The following is a 26024-nucleotide window of genomic DNA, read 5'->3' on the forward strand; positions in this document are numbered from 1 at the left end:
TCTCAATTTCTTCAAACAGCAATTTAGTATGATTTCAGAGATTGGCAGTTTTCCTTGTACTTCTAAGATTTGTGAGGATGGGAAACCATTTTTCATGCCCACATTGATGCGCTGCATCCCAGGTAATGTTATTGTTTGGAGTCTTTCCTTGGTACCTCCTTGGTAACTCACTCCATTGATCACATAGAAAGAGAAAATATTCCAATTGCTGTTTCTGTGTTTCTGCCTCCTCTTTTCAAATGCATTGTCTTCTTCAAATGAGCAAATGCTTTTGTTCTAATCTTACTAATTTATCTTTAAGATAAAAATCACCTTTGATTTCCATCATTTTAGAATTGCCACTGCCCTCAAAGAGCAGTATGCAGAAGCCCCCAGTGACCAGTATGCTCAGTTAGTAGAGGGACGTATTTGAAGAGTAAATGAAAGCTAATAGATTAAGATTTCAGGTTAGTGGAACAAAAATTCAAAGTTTCTTTATGAATAAAACTTAAAAATACAAACGGTAATCAGAAGTAGATTTTGACCAGAAACAAATAAAGTCAATATCTGTGAATGTAGAGATAGAAATGCTTACATTTATTTATATAGATATTTGTTTATGAGTATTATATTGATACATTAAAATTATAATTTTCAATTCTCAAAAAAATTTTAATCCATATTATTCATATTATAGGTATGCCAACATTGAATAAAATTTTTCTGATATTCAGAAACCAGACAACTAACTTAGCTAATGAAGGAAAAATTCATCATACAGGACTCCTGTTGAGCATTCCACAGTGATCTGCAGTAGTTCTAAGGTGGTTTGAACTCCCTTAGAAAGGTTTCCACCAAAAATCTGTTTCTAGGCAACTAAAAAGACCATATATAATGGTGCCTTGGAACTCCACCTTGGGAACTGATTTCAACTTAGTGGGGATTCTGGATGACAGTGGCTCTCCTGAACTGCTTTGTGCCACATTTACAGCTTTGTACACATTGGCTCTGATAAGCAATGGACTGCTGATCCTGGTCATCACCATGGATGCCTATCTTCATGTACCCATGTACTTCCTGCTTGGGTAGCTATCTTTCATGGATCTCCTTTTTACTTCAGTTGTCACTCCCAAGGCTGTCATAGACTTTTTGCTCAGAGACAATACCATCTCATTTGAGGGCTGTTCCCTCCAGATGTTCCTGGCACTGACACTGGGTGGTGCAGAAGACCTCCTTCTGGCCTTCATGGCCTATGATAGGTATGTGGCCATTTGTCATCCTCTGAACTACATGATCTTCATGAGGCCAAGCATCTGCTGGCTCGTGGTGGACACATCATGGGTCCTAGCATCTCTGATGGCCCTAGGATATACCACCTATACCATGCAGTATTCCTATTGCAAATCCTGGAAGATCAGACACTTACTCTGTGAGATCCCTCCAGTGCTGAAGCTGGCCTGTGCAGACTTCTCCAAGTATGAACTCATGGTTTATGTGATGGGTGTGTCTTTCCTCATTCCTCCTCTTGCTGCCATCCTGGCCTCCTACTCACTAATTTTGTTCACTGTACTCCATATGCCCTCAAATGAGTGCAGGAAGAAAGCCCTTGTCTGGTGTTCTTCACATTTGACTGTAGTTGGAATGTTCTATGAGGCTGCCACATTCATGTATGTACTGCCCAGTTCCTTTCACAGCCCTAGGCAAGACAATATCATTTCTGTGTTTTACACAATAGTTACCCCAGCCCTGAACCCACTCATCTACAGTCTGAGGAATAAAGAGGTCACTGGAGCTTTAATAAGGGTTCTGGGAAGGTATATTGTGCCAGCACACGCTACTCTCTAGGAAGGGATCATGATATGATTTTCATTATTTCTTTTCCAAACTATTTGATATCAGCCCTATCTTTAATGTCTGAGGGGATATATATGCTAAAGTTTTGTTTTCTTCTCTGCAACTATTGTGAGTAGAAACTGTGGGCTGACTTACCTGGCACACACCACTGTAGTCTTAGAAAGCCTCACATCAGAAAGAGGGATAGAGAATAAAAAGCTTTGAAGAAATATATCATATGCTCACTTTATAGCAGGACACCATACTAACACATTACCAAGTAGAAAAGGTCAGGATTCACTGTCCATTTCAAACTCATGTAGCATCACTTGATGTGTATTCTTAATTATTAATAGAGAGAAGGATGCAATGAAGATGGTTTATACTTCTTTGAAAAAAATGCAGTTGGTGAGGAAAGTGTGTGTGTGTGTGTGTATGCATGTATGTGTGTGTGATTGCATTTTCATTTCTATCTGAAGACAACATGTGCCTGGGTGACACAGGTGGAAATATTTATGTTGACATAGTAGACTGTCAAGAAATAGCCATGAATATAACTATATTCAGAAAAATAAAGAAATTTGAAGAAAATATCTAGAGTTAAGCAAGACCACTAGAAAAACAATAATATCAAGAAAAAACTATTGTATATATTGTTTGCATTATTTTAAAAATGTATCCTTACAGATGTAGAGATGGATTTAGAAACATGAAAATAATCGCAAAGAGGATGTTTTCATAAATTGGGTGTATGTTTGTGTCTATGAGCACAAGAAAGCAATTAGAGAATATTCTATTTATTCTCTACCTTAAGTAGACCTCAATAAATTACATCATTTGCATGAGGAGAGTTAAAATAAAGATGAGAGCTTTAACTCATAGAAGCTCCAAGGTACTTTGGCTTATTAAAATATTAGTATTGTTGATGAGAATACTTAGAAATTCTTTTTATCTTTACCTGGGTCATTAAAAATTAATCTCTCAAGATAAATGTAATAGAATAACTAAAAGTATTAGATAACTTCTTTGTGAAAAGTAGGAAAAATCAGTAATCAACTAAAAAACTCAACTATATGTTTTCTTTTTGCAATGTACTTGCATGTTACTGAATTTAAATGTAAATGATAATCAAACAATGTTTCTCATGTAAAATTTGGTGAATCTTATTAATTCACAGACTGGAGTATTTTAGAATACTGATAAAGAGGGGGGCCATAGCCCTTGATTTTGCAATCAGATTCCTTTTATGTTGTCTGGATCTTCAGGCATGAAGTTATTTCTGTGCCTCACTTTCCTGGTCTCTTGAAATGTTGATTACTATAAGCCTGAGAAGTCAGACCTCATGATGTTTCCAGTAATAACACTAATAATACCATTATTTAGACTACAGTCTGGTTAATTGTGCTAAGCCATGACAGTTTTTATATAGATAAATAGAAAAATAATCAAAATATTAAGTCATTTTATTGTATTTTTTCCTTTCTATTATGTTTATTTATTGAGTATAATAAATTGTATCAGTCAATAAATTCAAAAGTATCCAAGTGTAATTATATATTTATTAGGTATTTTCCACAATTCCATTTCCGATGCTATCCAAAAAGTCCCCAATACACTCCCCCCCCCCCCACTCCCCTACCCACCCACTCCTACTTTTTGGCCCTGGCATTGCCCTGTACTGGGGCATATAAAGTTTGCAAGTCCAATGGGCCTCTCTTTACTGTGATGGCCGATTAGACCATCTTTTGCTACATATGCAGCTAGAGTCAAGAGCTCTGGGGTACTGGTTAGTTCATAATGTTGTTCCACCTATAGGGTTGCAGATCCCTTTAGCTCCTTGGGTACATTCTCTAGCTCCTCCATTGGGGGCCCTGTGATCCATCCAATAGCTGACTGTGAGCATCCACTTCTGTGTTTGCTAGGCCCCGGCATAGTCTCACAAGAGACAGCTATATCTGGGTCCTTTCAGCAAAATCTTGCTAGTGTATGCAATGGTGTCTGCGTTTGGAAGCTGATTATGGGGTGGATCCCTGGATATGGCAGTCTTTAGATGGTCCATCCTTTCGTCACAGCTCCAAACTTTATCTCTGTAATTCTTTCCATGGGTGTTTTGTTCCCAATTCTAAGAAGGGGCACAGTGTCCACACTTTGGTCTTCGTTCTTCTTGAGTTTCATGCGTTTAACAAGTTGTATCTTATATCTTGGGTATCCTAAGTTTTTGGGATAATATCCACTTATCAGTGAGTACATGTTCTGTGAGTTCCTTTGTGATTGTGTTACCTCACTCAGGATGATGCCCTCCAGGTCCATCTATTTGCCTAGGAATTTCATAAATTCATTCCTTTGAATAGCCGAGTAGTACTCCATTGTGTAAATGTACCACATTTTCTGTATCCATTCCTCTGTTGAGGGGCATCTGGGTTCTTTCCAGCTTCTAGCTATTATAAATAAGTCTGCTATGAACATAGTGGAGCATGTGTCCTTCTTACCGTTTGGAACATCTTCTGGATATATGCCCAGGAGAGGTATTGCAGGATCCTCCGGTAGTACTATGTCCAATTTTCTGAGGAACCGCCAGACTGATTTCCAGAGTGGTTGTACCAGCTTGCAATCCCACCAACAATGAAGGAGTGTTCCTCTTTCTTTGCATCCTTGCCAGCATCTGCTGTCACCTGAATTTTTGATCTTAGCCATTCTGACTGGTGTGAGGTGGAATCTCAGGATTGTTTTGAGTTGCATTTCCCTGATGATTAAGGATGTTGAACATTTTTTCAGGTGCTTCTCTGCCATTCGGTATTCCTCAAGTGAGAATTCTTTGTTCAGTTCTGAGCCCCATTTTTTAATGGGGTTATTTGATTTTCTGGAGTCCACCTTCTTGAGTTCTTTATATATATTGGATATTAGTCCCTATCTGATTTAGGATAGGTAAAGATCCTTTCCCAATCTGTTGGTTGTCTTTTTGTCTTATTGACGGGGTCTTGCAGAAGCTTTGCAACTTTATGAGGTCCCATTTATTGATTCTCGATCTTACAGCACAAGCCTTTGCTGTTCTATTCAGGAATTTTCCCCCTGTACCCATATCTTCGAGGCTTTTTCCTACTTTTTCCTCTATAAGTTTCAGTGTCTCTGGTTTTATGTGGAGTTCCTTAATCCACTTAGATTTGACCTTAGTACAAGGAGATAGGAATGGATCTATTTGCATTCTTCTACATGATAACCGCCAGTTGTGCCAGCACCATTTGTTGAAAATGCTGTCTTTTTTCCACTGAATGGTTTTTGCTCCCTTGTCAAAGAGCAAGTGACCATAGGTGTGTGGGTTCATCTCAGGGTCTTCAATTCTGTTCCATTGGTCTATTTGTCTGTCGTTATACCAGTATCATGCAGTTTTTATCACAATTGCTCTGTAGTAAAGCTTTAGGTCAGGCATGGTGATTCCACCAGAGGTTCTTTTATCCTTGAGAAGAGTTTTTGCTATCCTAGGTTTTTTGTTGTTCCAGATGAATTTGCAGATTGCCCTTTCAAATTCCTTGAAGAATTGAGCTGGAATTTTGATTGGGTTTGCATTGAATCTGTAGATTGCTTTTGGCAAGATAGCCATTTTTACAATGTTGATCCTGCCAATCCATGAGCATGGGAAATCTTTCCATCTTCTGAGATCTTCTTTAATTTCTTTCTTCAGAGACTTGAAGTTCTTGTCATACAGATCTTTCACTTCCTTAGTTAGTCATGCCAAGGTATTTTATATTGTTTGTGACGATTGAGAAGGGTGTTGTTTCCCTAATTTCTTTCTCAGCCTGTTTATCCTTTGTTTACAGAAAGGCCATTGACTTGCTTGAGTTAATTTTATATGCAGCTACTTCATTGAAGCTGTTTATCAGGCTTAGGAGTTCTCTGATGGAATTTTTAGGGTCACTTATATATACTATCATATCATCTGCAAAGAGTGATATTTGGACTTCTTCTTTTCCAATTTGTATCCCCTTGATCTCCTTTTGTTGTTTAATTGCACTGGCTAGGACTTCAAGTACCATGTTGAATAGGTAGGGGGAGAGTGGACAGCCTTCCACACAACACATTGAATGTAGAGGGGCTGAATTGGTGCTTATATGGAGCCTTCACCCCTAAATCCTAGTCTCTTTATCATGGAAGGTTCTAGTTCCTGGGCATTCAGGCAGTGTAGAATATCAGCTTGCTCTTATGGTATGGGCCTCAAGTTAAATCAGATCTTGATTGGCCACTCCTACAAGTTCTGCATTATCACTATCCCAGGATATCTTATAGGCAGGACTGATTTTAAGTCTAGGGTTTTTTGACTGTTTTGACATCCAGTTTACTTTTTCTTTAATCTTCATTTAACCTTCCCATGTAACTACAAAAATCTTCCAGTACTGAGGTGACCCAGATCTAGAAAGACAAACATAGTATATATTCACTATAAGTACTGTATTAGTCAGGGTTCTCTAGAGTCACAGAACTTAAGGAATGTTTCTATACATTAAGAGAGTTTATTGCAATGACTTAGAGACTTCAGTCCAACTAACCGAACAATGGACAACAATGATGGGAAGTCCAAGAATCTAGCAGGTGCTCATTCGCACGAGGCTAGTTGTTTCATGTGGTCTTCTGTATAAGCTGGAATTCTGAAGAAGTAGGTTCTGACAGGTGTGCTGGCAAGTTCTGTTCAAGCAGGTTAAGAAGAGTGACTCTTCCTTCTTTCATTGTCCTTATGTAGGCCTCCAGCAAAAGGTGTGGCCCTGATTAAAGGTATGTACTACCATGTCTGGATTTGGAACTTTGCCTGTCCCAGGCTGGCCTTGAACTTGGAGATTTGCCTGTCTCAGTCTTCAGGGAGTGTGTGGATTGTTGCCTGTATGCAGGTGAGGGCAAGTGAAATCTTAATTAATCAGATAAGGGTAAAGCCCTTATTGGCTTTATTGGGCAGTGGAGAAAGAAGGTAGAGCTGAAAGTTTTAGAGAGGGGACAGAGAGACAGAAAGGGGGTATGACAGAAATGAGACAAGATGGAACCTATAGGAGAAGAAGACCAACCAGAACCACATGGCCTAAAGAGCCACTGGTAGCTCTGGATATTATAGAAGGACAATGGAGTAATATAGGGTACATGTGCCCCATCTAGGTGTGTAACTTGTATTTATATTCATTGAGTTTTAAGTTCTTTGTGTGGGCATTTTGGGAGCGGAAGGTTTACTGTTATAAATCTGGCTGATACATTACAAGCTCCTGGAGTTTTCATTTTACTGGGTTATAGGGAATTGTGGGAGCTGCAGCCTGACTTTCTGCCAGCTAGCCACAGGGGGCCATTGGCCTTCGAAGATCAGAGTGGCCTGGCAGCTGGCTAGCCTCAGGAAACATTGGCGTGGGCAAGACTGCTGATACAGCCTTTATCTTTAGCTGGTTTTAGTGTGGATTGCTTTTTGATAACTACATGCTACAGGAATGTGTTACCTTGCCTGGGCCTAAGCCTTTCAAGGCCACTATGCCTCAAGATCTGGATCAAAATCATGTGTCATCTCATGGCAATATCTGGGTCAGAAGCCTTTGTCTTCCATACTCAAGGTCTGGATCACAGGTGTGCCCTCCATTTCTGGATCATAGTTCATTCCAGATGTAGTCAAGTGACAACCAGGAATAACCATTGCAAGTGGATATTAGCTGTTAAGTAAGTGATAATCAAGCTAGAATCCACAGACCCACTGAGGTTACATAAAGTAGAGGGATGCATGGACCTCTCTGGTGAGGGGAAATAGAATAGATTTTGTAGGTGGACTGGGGGTGGGTAGAGAAAAGAACAGGAGAGATCATATTGTCAGAGGAAGGAACAGAGAGAAAGGAGTGTGGAGAAAAATAGCTAGAATTAGAGAGTATTTGGTGGGGGTAGTGGTGTGTATACTACCTGGAATCTATGAGGGTGATCACTCTAGTGAGGATTTCTAGAAATGGAGGATATAGAATCTGAACTGTCCATCTTTTTAGCCAGGCAAATCTTCCAGTGGTATGATTGGGTTGGATTTCATTTTAAATTCTATTTCCCTGTACCTTTTCTTAAAAATTTTAACTCTTTGCAATATATAATAAATAACAAGAAACAAACCAAGGATTCTTGGGAGAATTAAATAGCAAATCAGGGGATTAAATAGCAGAAATGAAATCAAGTGAGAATGAAAAGAAAGGGACAAGGGTAATAATTAATAATATTATTATTATTATTAGAATTATGAGACAAATAAACTTCCAAAAAATACAGTCAAGTTTGTTTTATATTGGTCACCAATTACTGAGCATGGAGCCTTCCATTAAGTGTGGTTTGTATACACAGTGAAACTCTCTTAGAGAAAAGTAATTTTTTTTTGCCCTGCAACATATTACCAATTGGAGAAAGCTTCTGGGTAGTGATGAGGCTTGTGTCTTTTGTCAGTGCTGGGACTTCATCTGGCTTACATCTGTGGAGGCTCGGTGCTTGCTGACAAAGTCTGTAAGTTCCTATGTGTGTCAGCCCTGTTGTGTCTGAAGGCCTTGTTTTTCTGGTTTCTTCCATGATCATTGGCTCTCATAATATTTTCACCTTCTCTTCTACAGAGTTCCCTGTGCACTGAGGGGAAATGATTTGATGGGGGCAAATGATTTGATGGCGTCCCATTTAGGACTCACACTCTCTACATTTTGTCTAGTTGTGGGTCTATTTGTTCCTGTCTGCTATAGAAGAAAATCTCTCAGATGATGGCTGAGCAAGATACTAATCTATGAATGTACTAGAATGCCATTAGGAATTATTTTATTGGAATGTTCTTTTAACAGAACAATAGTATTGAATTTTCCTCTAGGTCCATGGCCAATCTAGTCTCAGATTCTTGACCGTCCCATCTGAGCTGTGTTAGGCATTGACTCCAAAGTTTTGTCTGGGATTGCTTTTTTAATTTTTTTTTTTGGCATTTTTAAACCCTAAAGGTCTCTTGCTTATGTATGCATTAAAGATTTTTTTAAGCTGAACTTATATGTATGCTTTTAGGGAGTAATATATAAACTGGATGGGTTCTATTTAACAATATAAATTTATATACAAGCAATCTATATGTATATACATATAGATATATGTGTGCAATAACAATTAGTGAAAAGGCATGAATTTGCAGGACAGTGGGAAGGGATATATGAGAGAGTTTGAAGGAAAGGAAAGGGAAAAAATGTGATCAAACAATAATTTCAAATATAAAAAAGAAATATGCTGACATTAAGCAATGAAAATTATTCTGAAAACATAAAAAATAAAGCTTTTAATAGTTTAGAGATAGCAAAATGAAAAAGTAAGAAAAGGAAAATGAAAGAAGGGGAAATGAACTGGAAACTTCTGGGTTCTTTGGAAGTCAGTTGAGTCAGATGGTTTTTTGTGGGGTAAACAGAGGAAGGAATCTTTTACTGAAGTAGAAACAGGTGAAATGATGTTTTACTAAGGCAGAATTGTAAGGAATGTTTTCCTAAAGCAGACACAGGTGAATAGATGTTTTGATAAAGCAAGCACATCAAAGGACATATGGTGAAAGATTCTTTGCTGATAACACACATGTATTGGTCTACCTTACGTTGTGTAGTTTAGCTTAGTTTGTCATGACTTTATAGAGAGAAGCACACCAAAATCTTCTCAAGAGGTTCTGTGGACTTGGGCCTGTAGAATAGATGCAGCTTCCACCAATTCTCACCAGGAAAGCACCTTCTTGATCCTTAAGATGCTACCCAAAGACTGTTGTCTAACTCTCCTCTTTTCCAACTCCAGTTCACATCTGTAGATTCAAGAATAGAATAGAAAAGCCCTGACAACTGACATGGATAGACTTCTAATATTTTAGCAACTTAGCAGGCAAATTAGTTAAATACTGCTGAAATTAACCACGTCTTACCTTCCTATGTACATTGGAACATCCTGCCTTCAAGTGGTCCAAAGGAAGCTACAGGTAGTCTGGTAGCTAGGCTTCTCATGACACAAGGTAAATACTTTATCTATCTTTTAATGAGAACTGACATCTATTCCCTAGATTTTTTGGGCTCCATTGCCCTTCCAATCTCTCAATTTAGATTTTCTGAATACTAAAAGGGAAGTAATTTTGAAGGATTAAAGTCTTTGTTGGAGTTTAGATCTAGATTTTTATCTTCCTATTAGTACTCTCGATACCTGTCTCCAGAGTCTGAAGACACCATAGCTTCTGATGATAAATATTAAAAAGTTATGAATGTCCTAAAAGGACTTCATTATTGACACTTATGCCATGTTCTTATAACTACCTCTTAAGGTACTAATGTCCTCTAATGAAGACAATGTTAGCTAATGAGATGTCAACATTATATATATATATACATATATATATATATATATATTCTTTGTGTAACAACTGGTCATATGAGCAAGCTCCTTTTCAGTAACATTAAGTGATGGCAGTGTTGTCTAGTGTTTTAATTCAATACAAAAGCTGTAAAATATGTGAACATGGAATATCATAGGATATTTTGACACATGTACAGATTGTAAAATGTTTATGTCTAGAACAATAGTAAAGACATGGATCCTTTGTGGTTGTTGAGACATTTTAATATGTTAGTAGAGACAGACAAATACTATCTGCTTTGATTATTCACAGGCTAGAATGATAAATGTGCAGTTCCCATTACTGAAAAAAAAATGAGAAAGAAATAAAAAAGGAAAGAAAGAAGAAAGAAAAGAAAATTGCATAAAAGAGAGGATGGGAAGAGGAGAGGAGAGGAGAATTTAAGGTCTTTTGTTAAATCAAAGAAATATCTATGAATGCAGATGCTTTGGAAGAGAGAAAGAATGAACACAATGCAAACTTCTTAAGCAAAATAGTCACTGTAATATTACATTTTTGGCCAAGAGTAGCTAGTTTAGCATTTAAGCAAATCTTAAGAATATTTTCCAATTAATATGAAAGCTATCTGCTTGAAACTGTGTTTTCTGGTTATTGGTCCAATGATGACTTAAAATCTAGGGATCATGATCAGGTGGTAAGGTAAGGCCAATTTGAAAGTCTAACACAAGCACTATATTTGAAAATGATGTATAACTTTTAAAGCCATAGAAAATAATTTTAAACAGGGTGGACTTGATTTTATAAAATACCTCATAATATCCAAAGAGTACTTTAAAAATTTGTTGTATTTCATAGCTATCTGTCAAAAGACCACACTTTACCTCTCTTGGTTTTGCCAGTAGCATTTCATTCATAGTAGAAATTTTTTATTTTTTGGAGAACCAAAGGTTGAAAGACAGCTATTAGAACTTTCTAGAATGTAGACTGTACTGACAACTTTTTCCTGAGGACTCTCCTCAAAGCTCCAGTGACCTTCTTATTCCTTAAGCTGTAGATGAGGGGATTCAAAGCTGGAGTGAAAATTGTATAAAAAACTGAGCTGATATTGTCTTGTTTGGGGCTGTGGAAAGGACTAGGCAGGACATACATGATGATAGCATCCCCCATACCACATCCCAACAACAGTCAGACGGGAAGAGCAGGTGACAAGGACTTTCTTCCTGCCCTCATTAGAGGGCATGTGGAGCACAGTGAAAAGAATTAGTGAGTAGGAGGCCAGGATCGCAACAAGAGCTGGAAAGAGCAAGGTCACACCCATCAGATAAACCATGAGTTCATATGTGGAGGTGTCTGCACAGGCCAGCTTTAGCAAGGGAGGAATATCACAGAAGAGATGTCTGATCTGTCTGGACTTGTAGAAAGGATATTCCATGGTATACATGCTATATCCTAGAGCACTGAGAGATGCAAGACTCCATGAAGTGCCTATCATGAGACAGCAGACTTTCTGACTCATTAGAATTGTGTAGTTCAGAGGATGACAAATGGCCACATACATGTCATAGGCCATAAATGACAGAGGGAGGTCCTCTGCAGTACCAAGTGTCAAAGCCAGGAACATCTGAAGGGCACATCCCCCAAATGAGATAGTGTTGTCTTTGAGAAGAAAATCTAGTATGGCCTTTGGAGTGATGACTGATGTGAGGAGTAGGTCCATGAGAGAGAGCTGCCAGAGCAGAAGGTACATGGGCACGTGGAGCCGGACATCCATGTTGATGACCAGCAGCAGCAGTCCATTGCTTGTCAAAGCTAAAAAGTACAGGGTTGTGATAGTAGCACAGAGCAGTTCTGGAAAGCCACTGTCATCCAAAATACCCATCAAGATGAAGCCACTTCTCAAGGTGGAGTTACAGACTTCCATTCTGTGTGATCTTTATTTGCCTTTTAAACAAATGGTTAGTGAAATTTTGTTAATATGAACACAGTTTGCTAATTGTCATATCCAATAACACTTTGTGCTACCCTGGATGACTCTAACAACATGGGATTTTTCCAAAAAGTTTTACTTCTTGATTTACAGCCCCTCTCACTCTCTGTCTGCCTGTCTGTCCCCCTGTCTCTCTGCCCTCATCTTTATATCTTCCTTTTTGCATCATTACAAAGATCCATCTATGTGCAGCAAATAGGTAATATAAACATTAAGAAGTCACCTCACAGCCAGGCAGTGATGGCACATGCCTTTAATCCCAGCAGTTGGGAGGCAGAGGCAGAGGCAGGTGGATTTCTGAGTTTGAGGCCAGCCTGGTCTACAGAGTAAGTCCCAAGACAGTCAGGGCTACACAGAGAAACCCTGTCTCAAAAAAAAAAAAAAAAAAAAAGTCACCTCACAATGTCCTACCCAGAATACTAATCCTACATCTTTCCAGAAAGTTTAAGGTCTTTCTTAAGATCAAAGAAATATCCTAACATGTGTCAGTTTAGTATAATGTTTAAAAATGGTTTTAAATATTTTAGTTAGTTGCTGAATAGAAATTCTTTGAATATGAAACTCTAAAATTATTTCAAGAAATACTGTTATGAATTTTTTTACATTTCAATTTAGAAGCTTCTATGTTTTTAATTATGTATATGGGGCTTGAGGAATGATCATCTATTTATAACTGGGCTTCTACATATCATTCAGCATGACTTATGTCCTTTAGCATTCATTAGATTCCCTCCCTGTGGGCCATTAGTAACTTAAAAGTTAATTGGTTTGAAAATATTAAACAAATATCTTTTTGCATTGGATGGCTTTTCGGGAAGTTTCATCATTATCCAAAATCAGCAACATTTACAAAATCTAAACGCCTATGTTAAGATTTTTCCAAGAGAGAAAGCACCCTGGTCTAGATTATAACACAGAATCTCTATCAATTCTAGCTGAGTCAGTCTTTCATGTTTTAGGATTAAATGATACTTTTTTTTTTTTAGTAAATTTTGTTCTTTCAACAATTTCATACATGTCCATGATTTATTAGACTCACCATCTCTACTCCTCAGGCTCTCAAAGCCTTTTATCCTTGCTAATATTAAAAAAATAAATAAATAAAAATAGAGAAAATGGGAAAGGAGACCAAGAAATCTGGTTCCGTAACTTCTGATGTTAGCAGTTGCATTTAACTCTATTTTGTGTATTGGCTCAATGTATCTATTAATAGAGAGACATATCCTTACTTCAGGTTCTAAAAAACCTAGCTGCCTGACCAACTCAGCTTACTTTGGACTGCTTAACAACTGAAGATGCCTCACTACAGTTGAGGTAAGATGTAGTGTCCTTGACAGCAGTTTTTTTTTTTTTTTAAAGTTGCTTCAGTGTGTCAGGGGTCTAGGTAATATCAGCTGTCAGGACTGTTATATTCCTTCCTCTCATCTGCAAGTGTGCTCTGAGAGGGAAGTGATTGCATCCAGGCAGCTTATGTGTTTTCAACTCGTTTCCTATAAAGTAAGATGATGGTTTTCCCATTTTCAGATATGAAAGGAAGTAGTAGAAAATGCTTCCCCTTTGCTTGTGATATAAAGGGGGCCCCACTAGCTTTTTGTCATTTTCCAGGCAGCTCTTTGGTCCGAATATTCAGTTTTCTTTACCACTGCTTCCAAATAGAGGGAGAGGTAAAAGATGCATGGAATAAATACAAATTAGAACAGCTGTCCAAGCCCTGTGCTGACTTACTTGAATGTCCGTGGAATCAGTAGGAACCCAGGACCTTCTCTAGGAACAGGCTACTTTGTCTTCTGATCTCATGACTTCTCTCCTTTTCTTTGTGTATAGCTTCACAGGACTTATTTCCAGTTTAGAGATGCTGGTCTAAGAAATAACAAATTAGGGTATCCTCTTGGGTTTTTCTTGGCTTATTTTTCCTGATGTCTTCTGCCACTTAATGAGATTTAAGACCATAGGTTAATTCATTTCTGAAATATAGGATCCAACTCCCTTAGGCTCAAAAGTGCTGAGATTATAGGAATTTACTACCTGTTTTCCCCAGAAATATTTGAAATCCATTTTAAATTTTTTAAAAAGCCATTTTTTTTCAGTTTTGACATTTTTCATTCTCTTCGCACAACTCTTTCCAATTCTTTTCTTCCTCACTACCCACCAAATTTCACGATTCATTTTCTTGCTCTCTCCAAATCACTTCTGCAAAACAAAACAGTAACAAACCAAAAACACAAATCAAAACAAACAGTAAGACAGAAAAACAAAAACATTGAACCTGGAAAAATCTCATTCCCAACTAGAAGCTTCACCCCTACTGACTAGTGTCCATGTTACTGGGAAGTACTATGAGTTGGTCATCACCAATGACACCATATTACCATCTGTGAAACCTGTGACATACATATTTGGTGGTAAAAATGTTATGGGAGAAACCAATTGTCTTTATAAAAATTGGATTTAAGGTGCGTTCTATGAGAAAGAAGCCATACCTGACACTGCTAATGTGTCCAAAATCTCCTGCTGTTATTTAGTGACCCCATTTTTTGAATATTTAACTAAACAGTCCTGCAAAGATCTTTCTAATATGGTCAGATTCTGACCCAAGGAAGAGAATAAGTATGCCAACCTTTGTGGAGAATTGCTTTCTTTATTTCTGTTCCTCTATAATCAGACTTTTCTAAATCTATATGGCTGTTATATGTGAAGTATATAGATATGCTATCTGCCTTTCCTTGACTCTGTTGATCCAGTACAGCTTTTCTGTGTGATTATCTTATTTCTACAGCTGTCTACCATCAGTGATGGTTGAAGAAAGACATATCAGCTTTCCAAATATTAAGTAGGAAATTAAATGAGATCCACACAAATTTAGAAGTTTAATATTTACTAAGATAGTTCATTTTCTTCTGTTTACATCAGTTATCCATAATATAAATATATTTAGATACCAATAGTCTATCAATAGCAGTAATAAAAGAAGAAAGGGATGTGTGTCAAAGTGTTTAGGAAATAAAACTCTATACCTAGATCTTCTGTGCACAGAAGTGTGGGGCAACAGGCTATGCACAAACAGCCTGGAAACCAGGCTTGGTTACTTTGATCATTCGAGGCTAGATCTTGAACCCGGTAGTGATAATTCACTTAGGAGTTCTCTCATGTCTTCTGGAACCTGGCTCTTGTTATTGCCCCCACAACTCCCACAGGAGAGGCATGGCTATCAGCCATTTAGGAATAACACCAAGCCTTCCCACATGCAAATAAGGTTTCCCCAAAACTCTCAGTCCAAGCCAGTGAGAGGTGCCTGCTGTCAAACCCTAACTTACCCCCAAAACTGTATATAAAGCCATTCAGTGAATTAAAGGTATGTGAGAACTATTCCTTTGTCTGAGCCTTTTGTTCCAAGAGCTGTATGTAACACTTGGGAAGAGAACTTCTCTACCAAGGAGCCACCTGGGGTCCCACCACATCACTCACTAGATAGTGGCAGAGACTTCATCTCCCTGCCAGCATCCACTTCCCCTCATTGGAGCCTTCCCACCCGGCCTGGACAGAGATCTCCATGGAAGAACTCTAGTACCCAGGCCTACACAGAAGAACTGTCATCAATTAACAAAACAAACTGAAACATGCAGAGCTGATCTCCAATGACTCCTAAAAATACTTTCAGATGAAGAAAAGCAATTTCTAGATGATGTAATATACAGGGAATAATGGTGAACTCAGAATCATATTCAGTAACTAAGTGGGCAGAACTAATTCTAAAAATTCAAAAAATTTTCTATTTTAAATATATAAAATTTACAAAAATGATAACACCAGATATGAGTTCCATTAGTATTCTTTATTTTTAATTTTTTAAAATTTTTATTTATTCACTTTACATCTTACTCATTGCCCCTCTTCTGCCACCAGTCACCCACAATCCTTCCCCCCATCACTTCTACCCTTCTCTTCTGTGGGACTAGGCACTTCTTCTCCCACAGAGGCCAGAAAAAAACAGCCCAGTTAGAAGAACATACCCCATATACAGGCAATGGATTTTGATATAGACCCCACTCTAGTTGTTCAGGATCCATATGAAGACCAAGCTTGTACATCTGCTACAAATATGTGGTTGTGGCACTAGGTCCAGCCAATGCATTCTTTTTTGTTGGTGGTTCAGTCTCTGAGAGCCCCAAGGTCCAGGTTAGTTGACCTGGTCTTCCTGTAGAGTCTCATTTCCTTTGGGGTCTGCAATCCTGATCCCAATACTTCCAAAAGCCTTTCCAAGTTCCATCCACTGTTTGACTGTGGGTCTCTGCATCTGTCTCAGACAGCTGCTCCAAGGAGGCTCTCAGAGGGCAGCCATGCTAGTGTTCTGTCTGCAAGCATACCAGAGTATCATTAATAGTGTCAGAAATTGGTGCTTGCCCATGGTATGGGTTTCAAGTTGGGCCAGTGACATTCCAGCATTCTAACTTGGGCCTTCCTTCTTGTTTAGTGTATTTGGGTCTTTGCAGTGTAGCATGTGTGTATTCTATTTTATGGCTAATAGTCACTTATAAGAGACTACATACCATGTATATCCTTTTGGGTCTGGGTTACCTCACTCTGAATGATATTCTCAAGTTCCATCCATTTGCCTGCAACATTTATGATGTGATTGTTTTCAATACCTGGATAGTATTCCATTGTGTAATGTAGACTTGTAATTTCTAAAACCCACTTTTAATAAGGGTTCTCAAATGTTTCAATTACCCTTCCATAAGTAGGGAAGAAAAGATGGTAAATAATCAAGGGGATATGAACCTGTTTAGAAGTAGTTTTGGGGGTGATTCCAAATTCTATTTGTCAGGATACCAGCAGTCCAATTCAGTGTCAGAATAACAAACACAAATTAGCAGCAATAGTACAATTCAGCAGAAACTTTCAGGCCTTTGCCAAATTGGCAGGAGTCAGCAGGAGAGACAAGGACCAACTAGGTATCCAGAAGAAGTTCTCTGCTATGCCTCTCTCAAAAAAGCAAACATCAGCGAAGACAAAGACCTGAGACCAATGAAGCATTGCAAAGCTAGCTATAAAAGCCTGAGTTCCCTGTCCATTGAGTCCAATTCATACTCTCTCCAAACACTACATGTCCTCTCATGGGTCATGCCTTAGGAAAACACCACCTGAGACTGTCACAGCAACACACCACATGAACTTGCATCACATGATACCACCTGAAACTTCTACTTCAGTGTAGACGTACCATGTTTTCTTTATCCATTCTATAGTGGAGAAACATCTGAGTTGTTTCATGTTTCTGGCTATTGCCAATAAAGTTTCCATGAACATAGTTGAGCAAGTGTTCCTGTGGGATGGTAGAGCATCTTTTGGGTATATGCCCAGGAGTGGTATACCAGGGTTTTGAGGTAGAACTATTCCCAGTTCTCCGAGAATCTGCTAAATTGATTCTGAAAGTGGTTGTACAAACTTGCACTCACACCAGCAATGGAGGACTATTTCTCTTACTCCATATCCTCACCAGCATGTGCTATCACTTGGTTTTTATCTTATCTATTTAGATTGGTGTAAGATGGAATCTATAAGCTGTTTTGATTTGCATTTCTCTGATGCAATGGACTTTGAACATTTCTTTAAGTGCTTCTCAGACATTCAAAATTCGTCTATTGATAATTGTTTGTTTAGTTACCTCTGTAACCATTTTTTTTTCTTTTTTGGTTTTGAAGAAGTATACTTTCTTTTTTCTTTTTCATTTTCTTTTAAAAATTAAATATTTACTGTGTTTACAATTCAAATGTTGTCCCCTTTCCTGGTATCTGCTCCAAATACCCGCTATCCCCTACCCCTGCTCACCAACACACCTACACCCACTTCCTTGCCCTGGTATTCCCCTACACTGGGGACATAGAGCCTTCACAGGACCAAGGGCCTCTCCTCCCATTGATGACTGACTAGGCCATCCTCTGCTACATATGCAGTTAGAGACATGAGTCCCACCATGCGTATGTACTATTTGGTGGGTGATTTAGTCCCTGAGAGCTCTGGGCATACTGGCTAGTTCAATTGTAGTTCCTCCTATGGGGCTGCTAACCACTTAATTCCTTGGGTCCTTACTCTAGCTCCTTCATTGGAGATCCTGTGCTCAGTACAATGGTAGGCTGTGAGGATTCACCTCTGTATTATGTCAGGCACTGGTGGAACTAGAAAATATCATCCTGAATGAGGTAACCCAATACCAAAAAAACACACATGGTATGCACTCACTGATAAGTGGATATTAGCCCCAAAGCTCCAAATAATCAAGATACAACTCACAGACCACATGAAGTTCAAGAAGGAAGACCAAAGTGTGGGTGCTTCGGTCCTTCTTAGAAGGAGAACAAAATACCTGCAGGAGCAAGTATGGAGATAAAGTATAGAGCAGAAACTGAAGGATAGACCATGCAGAGACTTTCCTACCTGGGGATTCATCCCCTATACAGTTACCAATCCCAGACACTATTGTGGATGCCAAGAACTACATGCTGAAAGGAGCCTGATATGGCTGTTTTCTGTTGGTGATTTTTGTATCTGTTCTTCCTGTTCTCTTCCCTAGGTTTTCCATATACAGGTTTCCCTCAGTTTATATTTTCTTTATTTCTTCTCTGGTTGTACGTGAGTTCCTTGACTCATGTAGACTTGACCTTAGTACAAGGAGATAAGAATGGATCAATTTGCATTATGCTACATGAAAACTGCCAGTTGTGCCAGCACCATTTGTTGAAAATGCTGTCTTTTTTCCACTGAATGGTTTTTGCTCCCTTGTCATAGATCAAGTGACCATAGATTTGTGGGTTCATTTCTGGGTCTTCAATTCTATTCCATTGATCTACCTGTCTGTCCATGTACCAGTACCATGCAGTTTTTATCACAATTTCTCTGTAGCACAGCTTCAGGTCAGGCATGGTGATTCCACCAGAGGTTCTTTTATCATTGAGAAGAGTTTTTGCTATCCTAGGTTTTGATACTCCAGATGAATTTTCAAATTGCCCTTTCTAATTCAGGGAAGAATTGAGTTAGTATTTTGATGAGGATTGCATTGAATCTGTAGATTGCTTTTGGCAAGATAGCCATTTTTATTATATTGATCCTGCCAATTCATGGGGATGGGAGATCTTATCATCTTCTGAGATCTTCTTTAATTTCTTTCTTCAGAGACTGGAAGTTCTTATCATACAGATCTTTCACTTACTTAGTTAGAGTCACACCAAGGTACTTTATATTATTTGTGAGTATTGTGATGGGTGTTGTTTCCCCAATTCCTTTCTCAGCCTGTTTATCCTTTGTGTAGAGAAAGGCCATTGATTTGTTTGAGTTAATTTTATATCCAGGTACTTCACTGAAGCTGTTTATCAGGTTTAGAGTTCTCTGATGAAATTTTTAGGATAACTTATATATACTCTCATATCATCTGCAAAAGGTGATATTTTGACTTCTTCCTTTCCAATTTGTATCCCCTTGATTTCCTTTTGTTTTTGAATTGCTCTGGCTAGGACTCTAAGTACTATACTGATTAGGTAGGGAGAGAGATGGCAGCCTTGTCTAGTCCCTGATTTTAATGGGATTGCTTCCAGCTTCTCTCCATTTACTTTGATGTTGGCTACTGGTTTGCTGTAGATTGCTTTTATTTTGTTTAGGTATCTGCCTTGAATTACTGATCTTTCTAAGACTTTTATTGTCCCAAGCTATCGTTCTCGCCGGCAAGAACACACTCGGACAACCGGCTTCTTCTGTGGCAAGCTTTATTGCTTCTTAAGGAGGGAAGACCCTGAACCCGGAAAATGGTGCTGCTTATATAGCCCTCAGCGTGGCGTTTCAGCACCTGATGTGGCGTGTCAGCTCCTGATTTGTTGCTTGCCCATCACCTCATTACTACGCCCCGAGATGGGCAGTGACTAAGCTTGCGTTCACTCTCGCACTTGCGCACAAGGCTTGTTTACTAGATAGGCACAGCGGAAGCCAGCACCATCTTATAATGGTGATTGCTCAAAGCATGGCTCTCCACATTTTATCATAAAAGGGTATTGGATTTTGTCAAATGCTGTCTCAGCATCTAACGAGATGATCATGTGGTTTTTGTCTTTGAGTTTGTTTATATGGTGGATTACATTGATGGATTTCCATATATTAAACCATTCCTGCATCCCTGGAATGAATCCTACTTCATCATGATGGATGATTGTTTTGATGTGATCTTGGATTTGGTTAGTGAGAGTTTTATTGAGTATTTTTGCATCAATATTCATAAGGGAAATTGGTCTGAAGTTTTATTTCTTTGTTGGGACTTTATGTGGTTTAGGTATCAGAGTAATTGTGGCTTCATAGAATGAATTGGGTAGAGTACCGTCTGTTTCTATTTTGTGGAATAGTTTGAGGAGAACTGGAATTAGGTCATCTTTGAAAGTCTGATAGAATTCTGTAGTAAACCCATCTTGTCCTGGGCTTTTTTGGTTGGGAGACTATTAATGACTGCTTTCATTTCTTCATGGGATATGGTACTGTTTAGATCATTAATCTTATCCTGATTTAACTTTGGTACCTGGTATCTGTCTAGAAATATGTCCATTTCATCCAGATTTTCCAGCTTTGTTGAGTATAGTCTTTTGTACTAGGATGTGATGGTGTTTTGGATTTCCTCAGGATCTGTTGTTATGTCTCCTATTTCATTTCTGATTTTGTTAATTAGGATACTGTCCCTGTGCACTGTAGTGAATCTGGCTAAGGGTTTACCTATCTTGTTGATTTTCTCAAAGAACCTGCTCCAGGTTTGGTTGATTCTTTGATTAGTTCTTTTATTTTTCCACTTGGTTGATTTCTACCCAGAGTTTAATTATTTCCTGCCCTCTACTCCCATTGGGTGAATTTGCTTCATTTTTTTTCTAGAGCTTTTAGGTGTGCTGTCAAGCTGCTAGTGCATGCTTTCTCTAGTTTCTTTTTGGAGGCACTCAGAACTTGAGTTTTCCACTTTAGAATGCTTTCATTGTGTCCCATAAGTTTGGGTATGTTGTGGCTTCATTTTCATTAAACTTAAAAAAGTCTTTAATTTCTTTCTTTCTTTTTTCCTTGACCAAGGTATCATTGAGTAGAGTGTTGTTCAGCTTCCACGTGAATATTGGATTTCTATTATTTATGTTATTATTGAAGATCAGCTTTAGTCCATGGTGATCTGATAGGATGCATGAGATAATTTCAATATTTTTGTATCTGTTGAGGCCTGTTTTGTGACTAATTATATGGTCAATTTTGGAGAAGGTGCTGAGAAGAAGGTATATCCTTTTGTTTTAGGATAAAATGTTCTGTAGATATCTGTTAAATCCATTTGTTTCATGACTCAGTTAGTTTCAATGTGTCTCTGTTTAGTTTCTGTTTCCAGGATCTGTCCATTGATGAGAGTCAGGTGTTGAAGTCTCCCACTATTATTTTGTAAGGTGAAATATGTGCTTTGTACTTTACTCTAGTTTCTTTAATGACTGTGTATGCCCTTGCATTTGGAGCACAGATATTCAGAATTGAGATTTCATCTTGGAAGATTTTAATTATTTTGCGTATGAAGTGCCCCTCTTTGTCTTTTTTGATAACTTCAGGTTGGAATTTGATTTTATTAGATATTAAAATGGCTACTCCACCTTGTTTCTTTGGATCATTTGCTTAGAAAATTGTTTTCCAGTCTTTTACCCTGAGGTAGTGTCTGTCCTTTTTCCTGAGGTGGGTTTCCTGTAAGCAGCAAAAAGTTGGGTACTGTTTATGTCGCCAGTCTGTCATTATTTTTTATTGGGGAGTTGAGTCCATTGATATTAAGATATATTAAGGAAAAGTCATTGTTGCTTCCTGATTTTTGTTGTTGTTATTGTTAGAGTTGAGATTCTGTTCTTGTGGCTGTTTTCTTTTAGGTGTGTTGAAGGATTACTTTCTTGCTTTTTCTAGGATGCAGTTTCGGTCCTTGTGTTGATGTTTTCCCATTATTATCCTCTGAATGGCTGGATTCGAGGAAAGGTATTGTGTCAATTTGATTTTGTCATTGAGTACTTTGGTCTCTCCTTCTATGGTAATTGAGAATTTAGCAGGGTATAGTAGCCTGGGCTGGCATTTGTATTCTCTTAGGGTCTGTATAACATCTGTCCAGAATATTCTGGCTTTCATAGTCTCTGGTGAGATGTCTGGTGTAATTCTAATAGGTCTGCATTTATATGTTACTTGACCTTTTTCCCTTACTGCTTTTAATATTCTGTCTTCATATAGTGCATTTGTTGTTCTGATTATTATGTGTCAGGAGGAATTTCTTTTTTTTCCAGTCTATTTGGAGTCCTGTAGGCTTCTTGTATGTTCATGGGCATCTCTTTCTTTAGGTTATGGAAGTTTTCTTTTATGATTTTTTTGAAGATATTTGCTGGCCCTTTAAGTTCAAAATCTTCATTCTCATTTATACCTATTATCCTTAGGGTTGGTCTTCTCATTGTATCCTGGATTTCCTGGATGTTCTGGGTTATGATCTTTTTGCATTTTGTATTTTCTTTGATTGTTGTGGCCATGTTCTCTATGGAATCTTCTGCACCTGAAATTCTCTCTTCCATCTCTTGTATTCTGTTGCTGATGCTTGCATCTATGGTTCCTGATTTCTTTCCTAGGGTTTCTATCTCCAGAGTTGTCTCCCTTTGTGTTTTCTTCATTGTTTCTACTTCCAGTCTTTAGACCTTGGATGGTTTTGTTCAATTCCATCACCTGTTTGGTTGTGTTTTCTTATAGTTCTTTAAGGGATTATTGTGTTTCCTCTTTAAGGTCTTCTACCTGTTTAGCAGCGTTTTCCTGTAATTCCTTGAAGGATTTTTGTGCATCCTCTTTAAGGGCTTCTACCTGTTTAGCAGTGTTCTCCTGTATTTCTTTAAGTGAGTTATTAATGCCCTAATTAAAATTCTCTACCAGCATCATAAGATATGATTTTATACCTGAGTCTAGCTTTTCGTGTATGTTGGGGTATCCAGAACTCACTGTGGTGGGCGTCCTGGGTTCTGATGATGCCCAGTGGTCCTGGTTTCTTTTAGTAAGATTCTTATATTTGCCTTTTGCCACCTGGTAATCTCTGGTGCTAGATGTTCTAGCTGTCTCTGGCTGGAGCTTGTTCCTCCTGTGCTTCTTTAGCCTCTATCAGCACTCCTGGGAGACAACCTCTTTCCTGTGTCTCAGTTGGCAGAACACTCTCTGCAGGCAAGCTCTCCTCTTGCAGGTACAGTGTCCAGAAGTGTGGAACTCTGATCCATCTTCTGAGTCCTTGGGTCAGAGCTCTCCCTGGAGGCTGACTCTTCTTTGTCAGGGAAGGTGTCCAGTGGTCTGGGTTTTAGCTCTGTCTCTTGGCTGAGAATGAAGGCTGGAAGGAACCCTGTCCAAGAAGCTCTGTTGCTTCTGCTGCCCAAGTGCTTACCTGCATAGACTGGTCTCAGTGATCCCAAGATTCTGGGTGTGCTATGGCCTGCCTTTGTTCTTTGATCCTGTTGCTTTTTTGTTTGTTTGTTTTGTTTTGTTTGTTTGTTTGTTTGTCTTTTTGTTTTGTTTTGTTTTGTTTTTGAGACAGGGTTTCTCTATATAGCCCTGGCTGTCCTGGAACTCACTTTGTAGACCAGGCTGGCATCAAACTCAGAAATCTGCCTGCCTCTGCCATCCTGTTGCTCCTAGCACAAGACTCTCTGGTTTTCTGGAATTGATGTTGCGTTCCACTCACCACTGATCTCAGGGTTCTGGGTGTGCTAGGGTGCCTGCAGCGTGGAAAGACCTCTGGAGATCTTGGTGCCCTTCACCGAGATCATATCAAAGATGGTGCAGGGGTGGCGCTGACCGGAAAGAACCCCAGCCACTGGTCAGACAGCTGTCCTTTGTTCCTGTTCCTGCTAGCACAAGACCCTCTAGGTTTTATTGGGACTGATGTTGCATTCCACTCACCAGTGATCTCAAGGACCCAGGTGTGCTAGGGTGACTGCAGTGTGGAGAGTGTACTGGGGACCTTAGGGTCCTCTGCGCAGATTCCTCTGAAGATCTTTTTTTTCCCCCTTTATACTTTCCTGGATTCAACACACCTTTATTCTGTGAGCTTTTGGAGGCCACTTCTAGAAACCAGTTAAAATTCCCAGAAATTCTAGTGCTCATGTTTAATAGCAACAAAATAGATAGTTATTTTACAAAACAATGTAAAGTCATATTCTATCACAACCTCAGCACAATTTTGGCTTTATGATTGTTAAAATTCATGATATAATCATCACATTCCAGAAAGTAATCATGATATTTTTTCACTGAAAGTCTTTTTGGGTATTGTCTAATTAGCTCTCACAACAATGGCATAAAATAGGTGTTTTATTACATAGAATTTATAACTTAAAGACCTGGTTGAGAAAGGCTATGTACATGTTTTAAGTTAAACAAGAAAGTTACACTGAGTTTGAACAGCTATACTCTGACAGCAGATGTGAATCTCCTCATCATTGCTCTGTAAGGCCATTATACAATAAGGAAGAAAATATCTCAGTGTGAAGAAACATTTTATGTGAATATAACTGGCTGAGATAATTAATTGCCCAGACTAAAATGAAATGAGTCATATGAATACACAGAGAAGTTTTCTCTGGGTAATTATCCTATAAAATATCTCATGGAGTAAATAGACAAAAAGTATTTAATAAGAGATGTTTCATTCTCATACTTTTAAATCAACATATTAATAGTAAAATCTGACTTTAAGGAAGAAGTAAGATTAGAAGGTAGCTATTAGAAAGAAATACCTAGAAAGTGGGCTGGCCCCAACCATTTTCCAAAAATTCTCCTTAAAGCCCCTGTGACCTCCTTATTCCTCAGGCTATAGATGAGGGGATTCAGAGCTGGAGTGACAACAGTATAGAAAATGGAGAGGATATTGTCTTGTTTGGGACTGTGGAATTGACTGGGAAGGACATACATGAGTGAAGAACCCCCATACCACATTCCAACCACAATCAGATGAGAAGAACAGGTGACAAGGGCTTTCTTCCTGCCCTCATTTGAGGGCATGTGGAGTACAGTAAACAGAATTCGTACATAGGAGGTCAGAATAACAGCAAGAGCTTCAGCAATGGAGGAATCTCACAGAACAGGTGTCTGATCTGCCGGGATTTACAGAAGGGATAATTCATAGTGTAGATGGTAAATCCTAGGGCTATCACTGATGCCAGGATCCAGATAGTACCAACTATGAACCAGCAGACACTTGGTCTCATGAAGATCATGTAATTTAGAGGATGACAAATGGCCACATACCTGTCATAGGCCATAAAGGCCAGAAGGAGGTCCTCTGCACTACCCAGTACCAGTTCTAGAAACATCTGAAGGGCACAATCTGCAAAGGAGATGGTGTTGTCTTTGAGCAGAAAATCCATGACAGCCTTTGGAGTGATAACTGATGTGAGGAGGAGGTCCATGAGAGACAGCTGTCCAAGTAGGAGATACATGGGCACGTGGAGCCAGGCATCCATAGTGATGACCAGGAGTAGCACTCTATTGCTGGTTAAAGCCAACATGTACAGGGCTGTGATTGTGGCACAGAGCAGTTCAGGAGAGCCACTGTCATCCAGAATCCCCACTAAGATGAAGCCATTGCCCATCGTTGAGTTCCTAAACTCCATTTTGAGTGATATGTTTAGCTGCCTAGAAACAGAAGAGTCAATTGAATTTTATTATTATAGAACTAGCTTTTATGTTAGCACTTTGATACTCCAGTAAAATGCTATTTTTATGTATAAATAACTTTACTTGCTAATATCTAAATTTGGCTTTTAATTATATCTTGATAAATGTTCTGAAGATGGGTATTGAAATTACTCCTAAAAATGAGGTGCTCAATTCTAGACTACAAGA

General features: G+C 38.7%; 3 pseudogenes; 1 reads left to right on the forward strand and 2 right to left on the reverse strand.

Annotated features, from left to right (window-relative positions):
- The first annotated feature begins 873 nt into the window (after window positions 1-873).
- On the forward strand, window positions 874-1824 carry LOC110298923 (olfactory receptor 2AG1-like; annotated as a pseudogene).
- Window positions 1825-11119: 9295 nt separating this feature from the next.
- On the reverse strand, window positions 11120-12068 carry LOC110298948 (olfactory receptor 2AG1-like; annotated as a pseudogene).
- Window positions 12069-24902: 12834 nt separating this feature from the next.
- On the reverse strand, window positions 24903-25792 carry LOC110298924 (olfactory receptor 2AG2-like; annotated as a pseudogene).
- Window positions 25793-26024: the final 232 nt, after the last annotated feature.

Source organism: Mus caroli, unplaced genomic scaffold, assembly GCF_978045245.1.
Source record: "Mus caroli unplaced genomic scaffold, Mus_caroli_1 scaffold_8, whole genome shotgun sequence".
NCBI lineage: Eukaryota > Metazoa > Chordata > Mammalia > Rodentia > Muridae > Mus > Mus caroli.